Here is a 22,491-nt window from a genome sequence, read left to right on the forward strand (position 1 = left end):
GAGAGCGGGCCCGACGGAAGTACCGCCCCCGCAGCTGTGACCAGGAAGTCAGGCAGGCCGGGGGCAGGACAGAGAGGCAACCGGAAGCGGACGGGAGGCCACCCCGCACTCCGGTGAGGAGAGAGAAGCCTTCTTTCCAGCAGCGGCCCCCCCGTGGTGTGGGGAGAGCCCCGCAGCTGCTGAGGACGAGAAGGAGCCTGGAGTCCCGAGAAGCGGCCGCCAGAAACCGGTGAGTGGGGCTCCGGTGCTGCTTGGTGGAGAGGGGGGCGTCGGGGCACATTGCCGGTGCCCGCCCCTCCCCTCCAGCGCGAGGATATTGTTTTAGAGCCGCAGAGGCTCTTGTTGGCATTCCTTCTTTGAGCCCTGAGAGGCTCCCCCATCACGAAGGCTCGAGGCGGCCTGGCACATTTTCGAGTCCCCCTGCGAGGAGACTCCAACGTCAGGGGGCATTCCTGATTGAGCCCTGAGAGGCTCGGGGGCAGCCTAGTCCATGGGAGGTCCCGGCGAATTCCTTGAGCGGCCCCACTTGATAGCGGGCCGCTCTGACGGAAGGTGGCATTTTGTGTGTGAGCCTAAGAGGCTCAGGGGGCCATTTCCTTATTTCGAGTCCCCAGGAGAGGGATTCCAACGGTGGGGGCCGTTTTGTCTCGAGTCCAGGAGGGACTCCAACGAGGGGCACCTCATTAATTAAGAGCCCAGAGAGGCTCAGGCGACCTGTTGTGTGGAGTTTCCTTTGTGGTGGGCCTTTGGGTGTTGTTGCTGGGGTGCGTGCGCAAATACTTAACTCACATCGCCTCCGAGTTTAGCCTTGCTGCTCGCGCCACGTTACCTAGAGGGTGAGCAGGGGTTACCTTGGCGTGTAACTCCCTTGCCCTGACTTGGGAGCGGTGGTCTCTGACTGACTTTGGCGCAAGCCTTGGCCAGCCAGGGATCCCATTTCCAACAGGCAGCCTCTAAGCCAGCGGCTATTCTCCAAACTGCCCAGTATTATGAACATCAGAAAAACGAGAATGACGGAGCCACAGAAAAGTAAAAGAAGGACTTGAAGGAAAGAGTAATGATAGCCCAACTCCAAGGGATGAATACAGGACGGGAACAATATAAAGGAGGATACCAACAGAATGTCCCTGGAATACAGCCTCCTAAAAATGACTCATTGGCACCATATGTACGACGCTAGGACTTAGGACAGGATCAATGTACATTTTGCAAAGAATACGGACACTGGAAATCCCAATGCCCAGCCTTATCAGGAGTTGGTAGGGGCAGAGGGATAAGGGAATTAACAAATGAACAGAGAGGAAAAGGACATGGGAGAGGGTACGCAAGTGAAGCTAGCGAAGGAAGGCCAGGAAGAGTGAATGCATTTGACCGCCCTAGACAGAACCAGACAACAGACAGATTACGACAACATGTATGACTTTGCATAGGATAGCCCGGGGCAAGGGAGGGATCCAGTCGAGCTCTATGTTGACCAACAAGGCCCTTATGTTACCGCAAAGGTCCTGGGCACAGAGTCGCCATTTTTGGTAGACACAGGAGCAACACGTAGTGCGCTATCCAAATGACTGATTCAAAGGGCACCCTTGTCTGGCTCACATATAAACTCAATAGGATTTGACGGTACGCCCTCCACCAACCCTTTGTCCAGACCGATCCCCTTCAAACTTGAAAACAATGTTATTGACACGATGTTCCTTCTCTCCTCCAACACTCCAGACGCCATTATGGGTCTCGATCTACTGAAGCATTTCCGTGCGACTATCAGATGTTCGCATGACGGAGTACGAGTCATCTTATATGACAATCACCAACACCCGAAAGATAATCCATCCCAACACATGTATCCCATTTCTGAGACAGACACATCCCTACTAGACACTTTACCCTCGCATCTGTGGGCTAGGGCTGATTCAGACGTAGGACGAATGATGATTGAACCAGTACACGTGACAATACGACAAGACGAAACCTTACTGAAAATACCCCAGTATAAGATATTGCCAGAGGGCGAGAAAGCCTTGACCAAAATCATACAGTCACTAGTAGAGGCAGGAGTGGTAGAAGAGGTAGTGAGCAATGTTTGTAATAGTCCTATTTTACCGATCATAAAGAGACAGGGAGAGGGAGATGGAAAAGCCTACCGCTTCATCATCGAACTGCGGGAGATAAACAAAATAGTAGTACCACAGTACCCAGTAGTTTCTGACATCACCACCATCCTGACCCTAATTCCGTCAACTGCTACCACTTTCACCATTATCGATCTCAAGAATGCCTTCTCCATACCAATTCACCCAGACAGTCGCTATCTTTTCGGATTCACTCAAAGATCCCGCTCATAAAGATTTAGTCGAGCATCCCAGGGGTACACCGAGAGCCCGAGCATCTATAGCCAGGCGCTCAAAAGACAGTTAGATGCCGTTCAATTACCAGACGGGGTGGTGTTGATACAGAATGTAGACAATATCGTTCTAGCATCAGACACCCCTCCACTAGCCGTCACAGCCACCATCCAACTCCCACACTTCCTTGCAGAAAATGGTCACAACGTTTCTCAAAAGAAATTGCAGTTCTGCAAACCACAGGTAACATATTTAGGTCACCTCTTATCGAAAGAAGGGAGGAAACTCACACCCGACAGAATCCAGGCAATTCTAGACACTCCCGTTCCCAAGAATCAGAAGCAAATCCGCTTTCTGAAAGGCCTCACCTCCTTCTGCCGACAGTGGTTACCGAACTTTAGCCTCATTGTCAAACCCCTTCTCTCCCTCCTAGCCAAAGACACCCCCTCACCTTTCCCCTGGACACCCGAATGCCAGTCCGCATTCAAAGAATTGCGAGATGCCCTTTGTTCGGCACCTGTTCTAGGAACCCCAGACTACTCCAAACCATTCTTCCTCTACACACATGAAAGGGAGGGATGTGCATTGTCCGTCTTAGCGCAATCATTTGGTCACAAACGTCGCCCTTGTGCATATTTCTCTGCCACCCTCGACCCAGTAGCTAGAGCTTTGCCAGCGTGCTTGCGCCCTGTGGCAGCTGCAGCAGTATCCATACGCTAGAGCGAAGGAATAGTGCTCTCCAATCCAATCACTGTGTTTGTACCCCATGCAGTCGACACGCTACTAAACCAGAGCAAAACCCAACACTTAACTAGCACACGACTGACAGGATACGAGTTGACCCTGCTAGCACCACACATCACTCTGAAGCGATGCGCCACTCTCAATCCAGCCACATTGTTACCCCTACCCGAAAATGACCCTGGTGTGACTCCCCTGCATGACTGTGTAACTCTCACTGACGAACAGACAAAGAGTAGAGTAGATCCAGAGCCAGATGGGGAACTATGGGTAGACGGCTCGTGCATCAAACTTCCAGATGGCATCACCTCAGCTGCATATGCCGTCACCACAGCCCGAACCATCCTAGAGACAGCCCGCATTGCCCAACAATCCGCCCAAGCAGCAGAGCTCATTGCCCTCACACGAGCATGTATTTTAGCAGCTGATACGACAGTAAACATATACACCGACAGCCAGTACGCCTTCGGGGTGTTTCACCATTTTGGGCTCCTGTGGAGAGAAAGAAGGTTCCTGACTTCACACGGCACACCCATCCTACATGGAGATCTAGTCTCCACATTGACAGAAGCAGTCCTCCTCCCCAAGCAGCTAGCAGTGATTAAATGCCAGGCACATAAGAAAGTGACCAACCTCATTGGACAGGGAAACGCATTAGCCGACATTACTGCCCCAACCATAGCCCTAGACAGGACCACAACACGAATGTACGTGACCAGGTCACAAGCAGAACAATGGACTTACGCTATAACGACTGTAAGGGACATACAAACGACAGGCACACAGGACGAATTGACTGAATGGGCTCGGGTGGGACTGAAAGACGAGGAAGGCTGCTGGAGGACAAAAGACGGAAACAAATGGCTGCGACCTAATGCCTATCTAATCCCCATATTTACCATGGCACATTTACCATTACACATAGGATCATCCCCCATGATCGATTTGATCACCAGGGTATGGCATAACAGCAAGATAACAGAATCAGCAAAACACCTAGTACAACAATGCATAGTATGCCTGCAACACAACCCAGGGAAAGGGACCGTAGTACCACGGGGAGGATTTGGAGTCCCTGATCACCCCTTCGAAGTCCTCCAAATGGACTACATCCAGCTAGAGAGGTGCCATGGCCTAAAATACGTACTAGTAATCGTGTGCGCCTTTAGCAAATGGGTGGAGGCCTACCCCCGCCCGTGACAACACCGCCTTAGCTACTGCAAAGGTATTACTGAAAGAGTTCTTCCCCCGATATGGCCTGTGTAGAATTGTATGGAGCGACAATGGCCCCCACTTCGTAGCAGAAGTTATACAGAACATACTGAAAGGGTTGGGGGGTAAAGCAAAAGTTCCATGCCATTTTTCCCCCCCAATCAGCGGGCCTGGTAGAGAGACACAACGCCACGCTAAAACTGAAGCTAGCAAAAATAGTCGCCACGACTGGGTTGAAATGGCCCGACGCCCTCCCACTGGCATTGCTGTCAATGCACTCCACCCCAACCAAACACCGACTGACCCCTTACGAAGTAGTCTTCGGCAGGCCTATGAACATTTGGGCGGCACCAAAGCCAACCTCCACTAATGATGTCCCGGACATACTAATGTCCGACTATTTGTACAAATTAACGAACGAACTAACACTTATCCACCAACAGGTGCAGCAAGCCATACTAGACTTATCCAGGGGCCCAGGACACGATATCAAGCCTGGGGGCTTCGTGCTGACGCAAAATTTTCAGAGGTTGAAAAGTCTGGAACCCAGGTGGACGGGCCCCTGGCAAGTCTTGATCACCACCCGAACTGCCCTTCGAGTGGAAGTAAAAAGAAACTGGCTCCATGCGCACCACTGTAAGAAGATAACTTCGACACTGACGGCCCCCGAAGAAGTGAACAGCCAAGAAGAGCTCCAGACAAAAGACCGACCAGCCCTGAGTTGCTTCCCACAGACAGAGACACTTGAACTGGCAGAGTTTCCCGACCCCACGGTACCATCCAAGAAAGGGTACAATTTGAGATCGACGAAAGGAGAGTGCTCCGACAAGCAGGCCACTAACTGAGTCAAAAGTCTCAGAACAGTAGCTAACACTACAAATGCTACCAGGAGAAACGCTACACGAAAGTATGTGGTCCTGCCAGTCGTCGAGCCTCTTGAAGGTGATGGAAGAACCCGGACGACCGAAGAACCACTCCAAACTTGCCAAATTGCACAGTACAAAGACAATAACCCTCGTGGCAGCATCTCTCACCTGCCTCTTGCTGATGGTCACAGTCTGGATCGTTGAAGAGAGTGCTCCCGCTTACAGGAGAATGTCACCCACCTTGCAACCCACCACCAAGAAAGAACACTATCTGGTGTCACTGTCACCATGCCTCCGAGAACGACGCAAAGAATTCTGGAATAATTCTTTTGTACAACTATTGCACCAGCACAATCCTGCCGCAAAAGCCACGAACTGTTGGATCTGTGGGTTGCTACCTCATGCCACTGAACATTCCATTCCTTTCATCCCTTCACCCTTTTCTGTTCATGGATCTTGCCTCGCCTGGTTATTGCTCCTGCAAGAGAGCTACAAAGACAATGCCACATCCAATGGGACAATCAAACAATTTTACAATGAGTTCTGGCTGAACAAAACGGAAAGAACATCCGCTCCCTTCTGCCCTCTGACTTCAAAAGCAACCTCTCCAATGAACATTTCCACCAAAGATCAATTTGAAATGCAAGTGTACAACAATCCAGCCAGACCTACATTTTCCTATCTAAAGAAATTAACTGCCGCAACTCTGACAGTGGCCCTATCTGTGGTGAACGTCTCAGGCCTTGTCTGCATCAAAGGCCATGAGACTAAGATCGTGGGTCACAGCTCTTGCCAAATAACGAAGACTCTGAACTCTGCCGACCCCCCTTCATTTGTTACATCACCCAACATATACTTCATCTGTGGTACCAAAGCCTACACCTGGCTCCCAAAAGGCTGGGGGGGGGCACGTGCTACATCTCATTTGTTCTGCCTCCAACCTACACAGCACCTGCAAACCATCACAGAGAAAGGCGTTCCAAAGACACAGAACAAGCAGACTCCGCCACGTCAAGTAGAGAAGTGTGGCTCAATGGTTAGAGCGGCAGACCCTGATGCAGTAGTCTAGCCGGGACCAGGGTTCAATTCCCGCCTCGGCGGGTCTTGGGCTCAATTTCCCCAGACCTGATAATTCTCGCCTCGGTGCCTATTCTAATCATGAGTCCCACTCTGCACCTCTGGGCAATAGCTTGCTTAATCTCTACAACGGCCCCAACAATGCTGAGGATGCCTGACTTCACCTTGGGGGTGCCCAGGAGTGGGCTCCTCACAGGGAAAAGCCAGGAAGGGTTCCTCGGCGGTATTCGTACAAGCGCCGAGATGCCTACGGGTAGTCGTGCGCTATACAAGTGCGTAATCATTTCATCATCATCATTTCATCACAGTTCCTCGATGCGGCGAAAGTACTCGTCCCGCTATGGGGTCCGATGGCAAACAGCCAAGCCATCCGGCACCTAACTCAAGCAGTTGAAACAGCCTTGAAGGTCACTGCTGGCATCCTCACCAACAATACAGCTGAGCTTCAGGCGGTCCGCCTGGTGGCTTTACAGAACCGCATTGTTCTAGATGTGGTACTAGCGGACCGAGGAGGAGCAGGTCGCATCATCAGAGCCAGTTGCTGTACTTACATCCCTGACAACTCACCCTCTGTTTTCAAGGCAATTGAACACCTCCAAAGGCTGGCATCAGAAACCCATCAGGAGTCAGAGACTTGGACACTTGGAAGCTGGTTTTGGGGGATTTTGAAAGAATGGGGCTGGAAAATAATGATGATCCTCTTGGTTCCAATATTAATAATATGTGGTTGTTGTTTGGGGATACATTGTATACCACTTTTGTGTTCTATATGCCTGAACTACTTGCACCCTAAGACTATGGACACTGAGCTCACGAAGATGAGAGTAATAAACGATAGAGAGATACAGGACATTATGGACATTGAAATAGACTAGCAAGCTGGCGGGACTATGTTCAAAGGAAGGACTGTAGAAAATAAAACAACAAATATGAACATTGCCGGCGCCATCTTGCTTAGCGAAGGCCTCTGCGAGCGTGTAAGCGGCAACCATTTTAGGCATCGCGGCCATTTCATGCTCTGCTGGTCACCTGCGAGTCACCCCGACCTCGCTATCATCCCCCGCGCTCTGACTAAGCCTGAACAAATGTACCAGGTTCGTAAAACCATGTCAACATGACAATTCCCCGGAGTCACTTCCCACACCCAACCTGCTCATCCTTTTATCCTCCAAGCACAGGCAAGCCCCCTTTGATAACCTCCTTCCCTGCACCTGGCCACTCAATCTGGTCCCAGGCACTAACCGACCCCTGTGGACATAGTTTATTACCCACATACTACAGAACTTACTTCACCAACAAAGGGGCCGGAATTTAATCAGTGACACGACCCTTTAGATCTGACCGATCCCACATGTTTTAGAGCCTGTTGGAATGTCCAGCTGCGAGATAGTGATCATCTGTTAGATCTGGGTGGAGGGAAGACTGCTGCTTGGTTTGTGTGGGAACTAGCTTGAGGCGGGAATTCCAAGGATGTTTGACTATGCAATAAACTGATGCCAGGAATGTTTGACCATGTAATAAACTGACAAATAGGCATATAAAAGGGCATGCTACAGAGATGCAGTTAGAGCACATTCTGACGATAGCCCCGGTGTCTGATGTGATGTGTTCTCCTCTAGAGAAATAAACCTGTTCTCCGCCTTCCAAACCCAGCGCCTGCCTTGTTATTTTGATCACTAATCTTAGGGTGAATTAGAGGTGGTTTGCACCAAGCGGCATCGAAAGTCTTGGGAGTCTCGCTGCTTTTCATCAGGAGTGAAAGATAAAGCATGGACTCTCCTTAAATCCTTCCTCTCGGACAGACTACAGACAGTCTCTTTAGGTGAGTTTTTCTCAAAACCGTTCTCACTCCCTTGTAGAGTTCCACAAGGGTCATCATTAAGCCCTACGCTTTTTAACATTTATGTGTCCTCCCTGGCCCCCCTGATTGAGTCATTCAGCTTTTGTCTTACCTCATACACCGACAATACTCAAATTGTGGTGTCCCTTTGACAAGGGCAGGAGAAGGCAACTGGAGAGAGGCTCCTGGAATGTATGGAGGCAGTATGAAGCTGGATCTCTCAAAACTGTTTAAAGCTAAAGTCTAGCAAAACAGAGGTCACCCTGTTTGGGAAGGATGTTAATTTCTGGATCTCCAGTTGGTGGCCAAATTCAATGGAGACTCTACCGCTACCCTCCAGGAAAGTTAAAAATCTGGGAGTGGTAATAGATGACCACCCTGACATGGGCGGTCAAGTCAATGCTGTTGTCTAAGCCACAACATATATTTCAGGACAACGAGGAAAATTCTGCCTCTTCTGCCGTAAGACAGCCAGCGCACAGTGGTCACAGCCTCGAATATGTTGAGACTAGACTATTGCAGTAGTCTATACTTGAATACGCAGGAGCGCTTTATGCAATAACTACAGCTGTTGCAAAATGCGGCAGCCAGATTGCTTACTGGAACCCCAAAATTTGCATCGATTTCTAGTGCAATCAAAAAACTTCATTGGCTGCCCGTTGGAAAATGGGTACACTTTAAAACCCTCTGCTTAGTCTTCCGAGCTCTTCAAGATACAGGCCGAGCTCACTTGAAGCAACAATTCCAGTGGTATGTGCCCAAAAGATCCCTACGCTCGTCAGGAGTGAAATTAGTAGCAGTACCACCTATTAAAAAAGTTAGATCGGGAGGCAGAAGTTTTGCCGCCGGTGCAGCAAAGGCTTGAAATGAGCTCCCCTTCTATCTGAGATATTCTAATGATTTATTGGCCTTTAGGAAGGCGTTGAAAACATAGTAGTTCGGAACAACACTCTGGCAGCAATCTGTGAAAGTTGGGAGGACTGCAGCAAGCGCCATGACACCTCAGGGTAACCGTTGCGCTGTATAAGTGTTCATAACATAACATAACATAACATGTCTATTAATTCTCCCATTGTCCTTTAAGTTCTGCTGTCATCAGTGCCGCTTTGTTCCCTTGTTGTTATGCCTGCAACTTGCCCATCCTCGCTCTTAGTGTATGGAAGCGGTAGAAGGGTGATATACAAAGCTATATCAAAAGAAATTATTTTTATTATTGCTCAGGTCCGTCTATTTTATTGGTCTTTCATTCATTCCCTTCAGTAAAACGGACTCCTTTATTCAAAGCTAAGAGTGAGTTTTAATTTAGATGCGGTTTGGTGAGATCTAAAAAAGAGATCAATATTTTCCCGATCTCATTCAGGTGCTGGATGGCTAGAGAGAGGCATGTTACAATAGGGATAGGATTACGATATATTGAGTATGAAATAATGTGCTACGTTAATATTGTATCCAAATATCAATACAAAAAGACTGACAAGTGTACAGAGTGATATATAGACTCGCTATTCTTAATTCCACATCTGCACACTATATATATATATATGCCTGCTGAGGAAGAGCCCACCACAGGTAAAGTTTGCTGAAAAATCTTTAATGGAAGTTGCTAGTCGTGTAGGGAAAGCCGTGGTAGCAATAAAATTGAAGTTCTGCATCCTTCTGCTTCCCGACGCGTTTCGTGAAACTGCACTTATTCATGGGCTACAAGGAAATGTTTGATGAAACGGCATCACGTTTTCTGACGTACTTAAATGATTAAAGTCCCCGCCTCAGTGGGTGTAGCCACAACGAATGGCATTATGGTCTTTGTAGTATCCTCGTCATCCGCAGTGGGTTCTGTGCCATCTCACCACATATATACATATCAGTGTTCCCCCAGTGGGTTATTGTCCAACACCTTTCCTCTCACGTTAGCACCTTGCTCTTCCAAGAACCAGCGACCCGTTCCTGCGTCTTTCAAGCTGTAGACATGTAGTTGTGGAACCTCAATGATTTCAGTATGAGTTTTGTGGTATTTAACCGCTATTGAAAAACTTGTTTAATTAACTAAATTTATACATTTTAATGAATGTGGTACCATCTGATATTATACGCTTATGTGTTTTAATATCTCTCAGTCCACAACCTTGCCGAGTAACTGGTGAGCCTCTGGAACTACATGAATCCTTCTTCACTGTTTATTATTTACATTAATCTCGTGTTGATGATGAAACTGAGCACTGGCACTTTAAAAATGATTAACGGGATATGTGGCGTTGTCATGTGAGCAAGGCTCCGAGGAACCGAAACGTCATGCGGCATACTCTGTGTCATTAAATGAGTTGCACTTAACTGGTCCGTGTCCGAGGTTTCTATGCAGCGCTGCGAGCAGGCGAGAGGCTGCCAGTGGAATGCGGAAAGCAGTGATATATATATATATATTCACTGAAAAAACCATAGGTTTTACACCAGTTATAGTTAGCTGGAAGTTTTACTCGCATAAAACCATTGAAATTCCCACTTTATAGTTAGTTGGACTCACTATAACTTGCGCGTGCAATGCACTGCTGATGACGTCACATATTACATCACTCATGACATGGTCAGTGACATCACTCATGATATCACTGATGACACCATCCAGTGAATGTGTGTCTTTCTGAAAAATAAATATATGTTATATATGTATATGTTATTGAATATATTAGTGAATACATATATTAGTAAGTAATGTTTAAATATTTAAATATATGTATTAGTGTTTCAGTTTGTTTAAAAGTGGCTGCATGGGTTGGTGAGTAGCTAAATTTGTATGTATATGGGTTATTAGATGTTTTTTTTAATATCAGTATGAGTGTCTATATGGTTTGGTGGGGGTATTACTTAGCACATAGATGCATGAATGACTGACTCTCTCTTTGTATGTGTTTTGAAGACAGCAGGACTGTATGGATGGATGAGTGTGTATGTGTGTGTGTTAGTGAGTGAATGACTGTCTCACTAGTGTCTTTATCAATAACTACATATGTTTTAATCTACTATATGTGAATATTAATATATTTAAGTGAGTATATGTGAGACTGAGGCATTGTAAGAGTTCCTGTTTAAATAAGTATGTTTTTCTATAAGTGATTGTTTAACAGAGTAAATATATATATGTTTTCTTAGAAGTAAGGTGGTAGTGTGTGTATAGCTGTATATAGAAATAAATGGATGTTCAAAAGTTTATTTGCATGTGTGAGTATGTGTGTGAGTAACTTTTGGATGACTGTCGGTGTGTAACAGGATATATAGGTGTATCACTACATATGATGAGTGGGTATATGTATGAGTGACTACATAGAACTGTTGGTGAATGAGTGGATGTGTATATAGATAGTGGAATTACTTAATTGGTTGTTGTAACTGATATGGGTATCTCCATTTTTTTGAAAAATGTAGTTTCTATTTTATAATATATGTTCAAGGCTTACATTACAGTGAAAGGAGATGGGTCACTCTGTCACTAGGATGGTGTCATCAGTGATGTCATGAGTGATGTCACTGACCATGTCATGAGTGATGTAATATGTGACGTCATCAGCAGTGCATTGCACGCGCAAGTTATAGTGAGTCCAACTAACTATAACGTGGGAATTTCAATGGTTTTATGCGAGTAAAACTTCCAGCTAACTATAACTGGTGTAAAACCTATGTTTTTTTCAGTGAATTTAATAGGTTTTTTAAATGCTAATTCCTAACTATAACTGGTGTGAAACCTATGGTTTTTTCAGTGAATTTCATAGGTTTTTTAATAGCAAATATCTATAGGTATGAAAGTAATAATTTTTAAACCAAATTTTAAATCGTGTGAATATATATATTTTTTTTATTGTTTGCCTTGGTACGCGCCCCGGGGCGCTCCCGGGGCGCGTACCGGTGAACGTACGGGTGAGCGCAATGCTACGGAGCGTCCCGGGGCGTGTACCGGGGAGCGTCCCGAGAGCGCTATTCCCGCGAACGAAAACAACATCATGACGTTTCGCGTAGTTCGGTGATGCGTCATATGACGCACTGCGTAAGCGCACCCGGAAGCACGCGATCGCATACGATCGAGCAACGTCTCGATTCGCTTACGCGACGCGCCCCAAGGCGCGCCCCAGGGCGTGCCCCGGGGTGCGTAGCGTAAGCGCGTCGGGTCATGTGATCTGAAAATAACACTTTTCATTGGTGCAGATCAGTTTTGGTTTCCAAATGATGAAAGCTTGGATCATGTGACTCGAAAATAACACTTCTCATTGGTCCAGAACACTTTTGTTTTCCAAATGATGAAAGCCCCCTCCTTTTTTCCTTATTCTGACTTTGTCCTTTGACTGAGGAAGACCTGTGTGGAGATCTGTCTCTAATCTTTTCTACTTTAAAATGGCTACAGTAGCAGCAGCAGCTGGAGCATCTGCCCCACCAACACCACCACCACCATCAAAAAGACCACCAGAAGATTATATTGGTGGTGAACAGGAAGAGGAGGAGGATGAGGAAGAGGAGGCACAGACAAGGGAGTTCCTGCCAGAAGATAAACAGCCCTACAAACCCAAAGAGCACTTTGTATGGCAGTTCTACAAACTCCCAAGGGGTTTTAAAAAAGTCAATGCAGCAAAGGTGACTTGCTTAATTTGTGGTGCTGAGCTATCCAGGGGGAACCCTAACAAAAAGTATTTTTTCGGGAATCATACGATGATTCGCCACATGATGCGTTGGCATCCAAACAACTACTCTAATGCAGAGTTAAGGGACCTCTGCAGTAAACTACCCCCATCAACGTCTCGACGCTCAACATCAAAAGAACCCACTCCATCGGGTTCGGGGGCAAGAGACACATTGGCTACTATCCAACCAAAGTTTAATGATTACAAAATTGTACGCAAATATTGTAACAAGTTACTTGCTTATGGTGAGCAAAGCATTGAACTTATCATGGTTTCTGGTGATAACCATAAGTGTCCAAAAAAACCCTAATTTTTCCTGCTTTTTTTCATGCTCCAGTTGATCCATTTACAATTCCCTGTTTTTTGTTTCTCCCCATAAAAAATACAAAAAAAATATAAAAGTGTTCAGAAAAGCCGTAAAAAGTACAAAATGTTCAAAAAAACATAAAAAAAATATAAAACAACAAAAAGAAGAAAAAAACAGTTCTTTTTAGAACTACCTTTACTTTATAAAAATAAACCTATATTTTTAAAGAATCTGTGTCAATCTTTTTTCTGCAGGGTACGCGTACCGGTACGTGCACCGGGGCGCGCACCGGGGAGCGCACCAAAAAAAAAAAGAAAAAAAAATTAATGAAGGAGTTAGCATGAGGGAAGAACACAAAGAGAGTAATGTTAAGATAAAGAGAGATAGAGGGAGAAACACAGAGGGATTGTTTACTACATAGTTAACAAGCATTTGCAATGCAATAGGTCTCGCATTTTTGGAGTTGGAGCTATTGACATTGTAAATGGCAATATTTTTCAGGTATGTTTTTTAAGTGCAGTGATAATTTAAAGAAACTAGGCTATTGCTGGTGTTTGTAGACTGGAATACTAAAGTATTGCTGCCCTGAAATCTGTGCTCAGAAGGGATACCTATTAAAAACAAGCGAGGATCAGCAACACTCTCTATTTTTAATTTAGCACGCACTTTAGCTGCAGTAAAAAAGCATGGAAAGCAATGCCAGGGGCATAAACTTAGAACCGCTGCTTTCTCCTGGACTGTGGCCATTGGGGTATCCAGCAGTGAGCTCTGCATAGGTTGCACAAGTGTCTCTCCTCCGCCTTAGGAGCACCCCTTCAGAGTGTGCAGGTTACATTGGAATAGAGCAGCAGAAGTGGATGATTTTACTACTCCCAACACTTCAGTTCTCGGCTGGAGGAGGCGTTGCCGTCTGATGTCATCTTGGCAGTTTATGACTATGCGGTGTGCTTATTAGAGCAGTGACTCAGCTCTGGTTTAAACTGTTATCTATTAATAAATGAAACAGGCTGGGGGAAGGTGGGGTGGCGAGAGACCCGTGTTTTCCAATAAAAAAGTTACATTTATTAAAAATAATTCAAACAAAATGCTACGTGCACAGAAAAGGGAGAGGAGGAATGACGTAGGAGGTCGGCAACACAGCTCACAGGGGCGGGGAGAGGGGTGGGGGGCTGGAGCAAAGTCAACACGGACAATCTGTGAGGCTGAGAGCAGAGTTTAGAATGCAAGTGGGGGCAAAGCCATACCACCTCAAGGCAAAAAAGAACAAGTGATGGACTGAATGTGGATCAATGTCACACACTCCCCCAGTCAAAAGATCTGGGCCCAAATCCATCGTTTTTTTGCACTCCACACCACCCTGGGTCAGATAATGGCTTTATGCAAATCAGCTCTGACCCTGTTGCCCCATGGGAACAGTCCAGTCCGAACTACAACAGCCATATCTTTCCCAGACCGGAATCAAGCATCCGAGGACCGGACCGGTTTCGAGGTAACACCTCTCTTCAGCCCGGCTAGCTTGACTCCAAGTGGTGTGGAGTGCCTGGGACCCACGTCTGGGCATCCCCAGCGCACTTAGGGCGGCAATTGCAAAAAAGAACAAGTGATGGACTGAATGTGGATCAATGTCACACACTCCCCCAGTCAAAAGATCTGGGCCCAAATCCATCGTTTTTTTGCACTCCACACCACCCTGGGTCAGATAATGGCTTTATGCAAATCAGCTCTGACCCTGTTGCCCCATGGGAACAGTCCAGTCCGAACTACAACAGCCATATCTTTCCCAGACCGGAATCAAGCATCCGAGGACCGGACCGGTTTCGAGGTAACACCTCTCTTCAGCCCGGCTAGCTTGACTCCAAGTGGTGTGGAGTGCCTGGGACCCACGTCTGGGCATCCCCAGCGCACTTAGGGCGGCAATTGCAAAAAAGAACAAGTGATGGACTGAATGTGGATCAATGTCACACACTCCCCCAGTCAAAAGATCTGGGCCCAAATCCATCGTTTTTTTGCACTCCACACCACCCTGGGTCAGATAATGGCTTTATGCAAATCAGCTCTGACCCTGTTGCCCCATGGGAACAGTCCAGTCCGAACTACAACAGCCATATCTTTCCCAGACCGGAATCAAGCATCCGAGGACCGGACCGGTTTCGAGGTAACACCTCTCTTCAGCCCGGCTAGCTTGACTCCAAGTGGTGTGGAGTGCCTGGGACCCACGTCTGGGCATCCCCAGCGCACTTAGGGCGGCAATTGCAAAAAAGAACAAGTGATGGACTGAATGTGGATCAATGTCACACACTCCCCCAGTCAAAAGATCTGGGCCCAAATCCATCGTTTTTTTGCACTCCACACCACCCTGGGTCAGATAATGGCTTTATGCAAATCAGCTCTGACCCTGTTGCCCCATGGGAACAGTCCAGTCCGAACTACAACAGCCATATCTTTCCCAGACCGGAATCAAGCATCCGAGGACCGGACCGGTTTCGAGGTAACACCTCTCTTCAGCCCGGCTAGCTTGACTCCAAGTGGTGTGGAGTGCCTGGGACCCACGTCTGGGCATCCCCAGCGCACTTAGGGCGGCAATTGCAAAAAAGAACAAGTGATGGACTGAATGTGGATCAATGTCACACACTCCCCCAGTCAAAAGATCTGGGCCCAAATCCATCGTTTTTTTGCACTCCACACCACCCTGGGTCAGATAATGGCTTTATGCAAATCAGCTCTGACCCTGTTGCCCCATGGGAACAGTCCAGTCCGAACTACAACAGCCATATCTTTCCCAGACCGGAATCAAGCATCCGAGGACCGGACCGGGCTGAAGAGAGGTGTTACCTCGAAACCGGTCCGGTCCTCGGATGCTTGATTCCGGTCTGGGAAAGATATGGCTGTTGTAGTTCGGACTGGACTGTTCCCATGGGGCAACAGGGTCAGAGCTGATTTGCATAAAGCCATTATCTGACCCAGGGTGGTGTGGAGTGCAAAAAAACGATGGATTTGGGCCCAGATCTTTTGACTGGGGGAGTGTGTGACATTGATCCACATTCAGTCCATCACTTGTTCTTTTTTGCAATTGCCGCCCTAAGTGCGCTGGGGATGCCCAGACGTGGGTCCCAGGCACTCCACACCACTTGGAGTCAAGCTAGCCGGGCTGAAGAGAGGTGTTACCTCGAAACCGGTCCGGTCCTCGGATGCTTGATTCCGGTCTGGGAAAGATATGGCTGTTGTAGTTCGGACTGGACTGTTCCCATGGGGCAACAGGGTCAGAGCTGATTTGCATAAAGCCATTATCTGACCCAGGGTGGTGTGGAGTGCAAAAAAAACGATGGATTTGGGCCCAGATCTTTTGACTGGGGGAGTGTGTGACATTGATCCACATTCAGTCCATCACTTGTTCTTTTTTGCAATTGCCGCCCTAAGTGCGCTGGGGATGCCCAGACGTGGGTCCCAGGCACTCCACACCACTTGGAGTCAAGCTAGCCGGGCTGAAGAGAGGTGTTACCTCGAAACCGGTCCGGTCCTCGGATGCTTGATTCCGGTCTGGGAAAGATATGGCTGTTGTAGTTCGGACTGGACTGTTCCCATGGGGCAACAGGGTCAGAGCTGATTTGCATAAAGCCATTATCTGACCCAGGGTGGTGTGGAGTGCAAAAAAACGATGGATTTGGGCCCAGATCTTTTGACTGGGGGAGTGTGTGACATTGATCCACATTCAGTCCATCACTTGTTCTTTTTTGCAATTGCCGCCCTAAGTGCGCTGGGGATGCCCAGACGTGGGTCCCAGGCACTCCACACCACTTGGAGTCAAGCTAGCCGGGCTGAAGAGAGGTGTTACCTCGAAACCGGTCCGGTCCTCGGATGCTTGATTCCGGTCTGGGAAAGATATGGCTGTTGTAGTTCGGACTGGACTGTTCCCATGGGGCAACAGGGTCAGAGCTGATTTGCATAAAGCCATTATCTGACCCAGGGTGGTGTGGAGTGCAAAAAAACGATGGATTTGGGCCCAGATCTTTTGACTGGGGGAGTGTGTGACATTGATCCACATTCAGTCCATCACTTGTTCTTTTTTGCAATTGCCGCCCTAAGTGCGCTGGGGATGCCCAGACGTGGGTCCCAGGCACTCCACACCACTTGGAGTCAAGCTAGCCGGGCTGAAGAGAGGTGTTACCTCGAAACCGGTCCGGTCCTCGGATGCTTGATTCCGGTCTGGGAAAGATATGGCTGTTGTAGTTCGGACTGGACTGTTCCCATGGGGCAACAGGGTCAGAGCTGATTTGCATAAAGCCATTATCTGACCCAGGGTGGTGTGGAGTGCAAAAAAACGATGGATTTGGGCCCAGATCTTTTGACTGGGGGAGTGTGTGACATTGATCCACATTCAGTCCATCACTTGTTCTTTTTTGCAATTGCCGCCCTAAGTGCGCTGGGGATGCCCAGACGTGGGTCCCAGGCACTCCACACCACTTGGAGTCAAGCTAGCCGGGCTGAAGAGAGGTGTTACCTCGAAACCGGTCCGGTCCTCGGATGCTTGATTCCGGTCTGGGAAAGATATGGCTGTTGTAGTTCGGACTGGACTGTTCCCATGGGGCAACAGGGTCAGAGCTGATTTGCATAAAGCCATTATCTGACCCAGGGTGGTGTGGAGTGCAAAAAAACGATGGATTTGGGCCCAGATCTTTTGACTGGGGGAGTGTGTGACATTGATCCACATTCAGTCCATCACTTGTTCTTTTTTGCAATTGCCGCCCTAAGTGCGCTGGGGATGCCCAGACGTGGGTCCCAGGCACTCCACACCACTTGGAGTCAAGCTAGCCGGGCTGAAGAGAGGTGTTACCTCGAAACCGGTCCGGTCCTCGGATGCTTGATTCCGGTCTGGGAAAGATATGGCTGTTGTAGTTCGGACTGGACTGTTCCCATGGGGCAACAGGGTCAGAGCTGATTTGCATAAAGCCATTATCTGACCCAGGGTGGTGTGGAGTGCAAAAAAACGATGGATTTGGGCCCAGATCTTTTGACTGGGGGAGTGTGTGACATTGATCCACATTCAGTCCATCACTTGTTCTTTTTTGCAATTGCCGCCCTAAGTGCGCTGGGGATGCCCAGACGTGGGTCCCAGGCACTCCACACCACTTGGAGTCAAGCTAGCCGGGCTGAAGAGAGGTGTTACCTCGAAACCGGTCCGGTCCTCGGATGCTTGATTCCGGTCTGGGAAAGATATGGCTGTTGTAGTTCGGACTGGACTGTTCCCATGGGGCAACAGGGTCAGAGCTGATTTGCATAAAGCCATTATCTGACCCAGGGTGGTGTGGAGTGCAAAAAAACGATGGATTTGGGCCCAGATCTTTTGACTGGGGGAGTGTGTGACATTGATCCACATTCAGTCCATCACTTGTTCTTTTTTGCAATTGCCGCCCTAAGTGCGCTGGGGATGCCCAGACGTGGGTCCCAGGCACTCCACACCACTTGGAGTCAAGCTAGCCGGGCTGAAGAGAGGTGTTACCTCGAAACCGGTCCGGTCCTCGGATGCTTGATTCCGGTCTGGGAAAGATATGGCTGTTGTAGTTCGGACTGGACTGTTCCCATGGGGCAACAGGGTCAGAGCTGATTTGCATAAAGCCATTATCTGACCCAGGGTGGTGTGGAGTGCAAAAAAACGATGGATTTGGGCCCAGATCTTTTGACTGGGGGAGTGTGTGACATTGATCCACATTCAGTCCATCACTTGTTCTTTTTTGCAATTGCCGCCCTAAGTGCGCTGGGGATGCCCAGACGTGGGTCCCAGGCACTCCACACCACTTGGAGTCAAGCTAGCCGGGTTGAAGAGAGGTGTTACCTCGAAACCGGTCCGGTCCTCGGATGCTTGATTCCGGTCTGGGAAAGATATGGCTGTTGTAGTTCGGACTGGACTGTTCCCATGGGGCAACAGGGTCAGAGCTGATTTGCATAAAGCCATTATCTGACCCAGGGTGGTGTGGAGTGCAAAAAAACGATGGATTTGGGCCCAGATCTTTTGACTGGGGGAGTGTGTGACATTGATCCACATTCAGTCCATCACTTGTTCTTTTTTGCAAATACCACCTCAAGGCGGCATCGGAAGGCTCGTTGTTAGGGGGAAGGTGGGGCAGTCCAAGTCCTGTGTATTTTAAAGAAAAAAAGTATTATCTCCGGCTGCCACCCTGCACAGACAGCGAGCGCCTCCCGCCCGAGGTAGAGGATGCAGGGGACTCTGGCACTTCCGCTGCTGGCTGGACGCAAGCACACATGCGCACTTCAGAACTAGAGATGGTGTAAAAAAAAAACAAGGCGCACAATGCCCTGTGACCGCAGCTCTGTAGTAATGCTTACCAGCATTTTACAGCCATCGCGCGAGATGTTTTATGTGCGCGGAGGGAAGCCGGATGGGGGTGGGAGAGCCTGGGGCGTGAATGCGAGCAAGGAGGGAAACCGGATGGGGGTGGGAGAGCCTGGGGCGTGAATGCGAGCGAGGAGGGAAGCCGGATGGGGGTGGGAGAGCCTGGGGCGTGAATGCGAGCGAGGAGGGAAGCCGGATGGGGTGGGAGAGCCTGGGGCGTGAATGCGAGCGAGGAGGGAAGCCGGATGGGGGTGGCAGAGCCTGGGGCGTGAATGCGAGCGAGGGGAGGCAGGCAGATTAGGGAGATGCGCGTGCTTGTGTGGTCACGTGACCCGCTTTTCTGGCCACGTGACCTCACATGCACTGTGAAGAAACCGCAGTGGTTTCACTAGACGATCGAGCACTTGAATTCTCGATCCCTCAATGCGCTTGCGCGCATTGTAGGTCACGAGACCTAAAAACAGACAAAGTGTAATAGGGTGAAAATGAGAAAAGCGCCGAGACGCCTGCGGGTATTCGCCGCGCTCTATAAATGTCAAAAATAAAATAAATAAATAAATAAAATAAAAGTAAAATCACTAAAGGAGCAAAAGAAGGGAAGAGAGAGGAAGAACACTAAACTAGAGATAGTGGGAGAATGTGAGTGGGTGTTGAAAGAAAAAGAGGGGACAGAAAACAATTGAGAATGAACGGTAGTGGCGTAACTAGGATAAATGAAGAACGGTGAGGGAGGGTAAGAAAAGACCAGTTAGTATAAGTAAAGAGGGGTGAAAGAGAGTGAAAAATTGAATTAGGATAAGAGATGGGGAGTGACAAACACAAAGGACAGAGAAAATAAAGGTAACAGTACCTGAATGGGTTTGAGTGAAATAGCAAACAAAGATAAATAATGCAGTTTGTGTGAGTTATAGGGAGTCAGTGGGTGTAGGTCGGTGTGTCGGTGTGTAAGGTGTTTCTGTGGTTGTGGCTGTGTGGGGTGTTTTCGGTGTGGGTAGAGGTGAGGGTGTGTGAGATATGTGTCAGGGGTGTGTGTGTGTTGGGGTATATGTGTGGGATGTATGTGTGTGTATGGAATGTGTGTGTGTTTTTGAGGAGTGTGTGTGGGAGGTTTTTTTGTGTGTATGAGGTGTGTGTGTGGTGTGTGTGCGGGATGTATGTTAGAGGTGTGTGTATGTGTTGGGAGGGGGATGAGGTGTATGTGTAGGAGTAAGGTAAATAATTAAGAAAAAGAGAATGAGTGAAGAAGCAAAGGAAGGGAACAGAGGGTAAGTGAAGTAAAGAATAGGGATCGAATGAAGTTGAATATGAGATGGGAAATCGGAAAAGGGGAGTAAACATGTAGAATAAGAATAAGTGAGTGAAGCAGAGTAAAGACACAGGAGTGTGGTAGATTAAGAAAATGTTAGTGAGCTTAAAGCAAAGGGTGATCACAAACTACATTTTTTTAGTCATACTTACCATATAATAAATACATTTTTTAACTACACTTTGTATCTGTGTAAGAGAGAAGAAAAAATAAGTTATAATTAGTAAAATATGTATTTTAAATTAAAAGATCCAAATGAAGAGGTTAAAAATCATAACGCTCTATTTAGAAATAAAGTTAGAGTGAAGAACACTGAAAGGGAAATAAACTAAGGTAGAAGGACAAAAAGAGGGAAAAAGAAATAGAAGGAGAGCAAATTACAAAGAGTAAGGCATATAGATTCACTGAGAAAAAGAGAGAGAAGAACAGAGAAATGAACTGAAGGTAAGAAAGATACTAAAACAATGTGAGTTACCAAAACTAAATCAGGAAACAGTAGTAAGTAAAAAGATAATGACTGAGACAGAAAACAGTCTAATTAAGGATGCATTTAGAAGAATGAGGAATAGAAGATAACTGAGAGTAAGTGAAGAACACTCATAGAATGAAAGGATGAAGGGAGAGATGATAATATACAACGATTGAGGGAAATGGAGTGAGGAAGTTAGTAGAGAGACACACTAAGAGAAAAACTGAGTGAGGTGGAGTACAATGAGTGAGAAAAGGAAATGAGTAAGGGATCAAAAAAAGGAAAGAGAGGAGAAGACGGCTAAAACAGTGGTACTGAGAGAAAATAATTTGGTTGATGAAAGTAAAGAGAAGGACATTGAAAGAAAGGAAATGAGGGATAGTAATGGAACTAGAGTAAAAGAAATGGGATGAAGAACGATGAGAGAGGAGCAGTGAAGTTGTCGTAAAAGAAATGATAGAAGGTAGATAAACACAAGTGAACATAACACAAGGAGAGTGAGGCTCTGAGGACATAGAAGTAGTGAACGAAAAATAGATAGGAAAGGTCAAAATTAAGCAGCAAACAAAGATAAGCGAGGGAGAGTGGGTGATTTATAGTGATAGAGTGCGATAATACTGCTGAGTGAGTAAACAGGAATTACTAAAAGAGCAAAGGAGGAAAATACGGAAAAGGGAAGTAAAGCAGAGAGACTGAAAGCTGAAAAGTTATGCAAGGGAGAGAGGGGATGCAGACAGTTGAAATGAGAATGAGGGCTTGTCAAAGAAGTGGAGTAAAAGAACAGGGGTTACAGAGAGTGAGGGAAATACATTATAAGTGAGTTAAAAGAGCTCAAAGAGGATGGAAAAAGGAAAGTGAGTGTCAGAGAATGGGAATACAATTTAATTTACACAATCCAAAGTATAGAATAACTTGTACAACATGTTACATAGTTTATTTTTGCTGTTCTCAGAATATATTGAATTTCACTTAAAACAGTGAGTTCAAATTACTCATCATATGACAGCGGGGAAAAAAACACAATCAAAAAGATTGTGTTTAAAAAAAACCTTAGATATCTGGGGGGGGGTAAGGTGTATAGGTGTGTGTAAGTGTGTGGGGTATGTGGATGTGGGTGGGGGTGGGGGTGTGGCTGTGTAAGCTGTGTGTGTGGGTGTGGGTGTGTGGGGTGTTTGGGTGTAGGTGGAGGTGTGAGTGTGTGCGGTGTGTGTGGGGGGTGTGTGTGTGGGGGGGATATGTGTGTAGGATGTGTGTGTATGTGTGGGATTTGTGGGTGTGACTGTGAGGTGTGTGTGTGTCTGTGGGGCGGAGGGAGGTG

The sequence above is a fragment of the Lissotriton helveticus genome, chromosome 11 (assembly GCF_964261635.1).
Source record: "Lissotriton helveticus chromosome 11, aLisHel1.1, whole genome shotgun sequence".
In the NCBI taxonomy this organism is placed as follows: domain Eukaryota; kingdom Metazoa; phylum Chordata; class Amphibia; order Caudata; family Salamandridae; genus Lissotriton; species Lissotriton helveticus.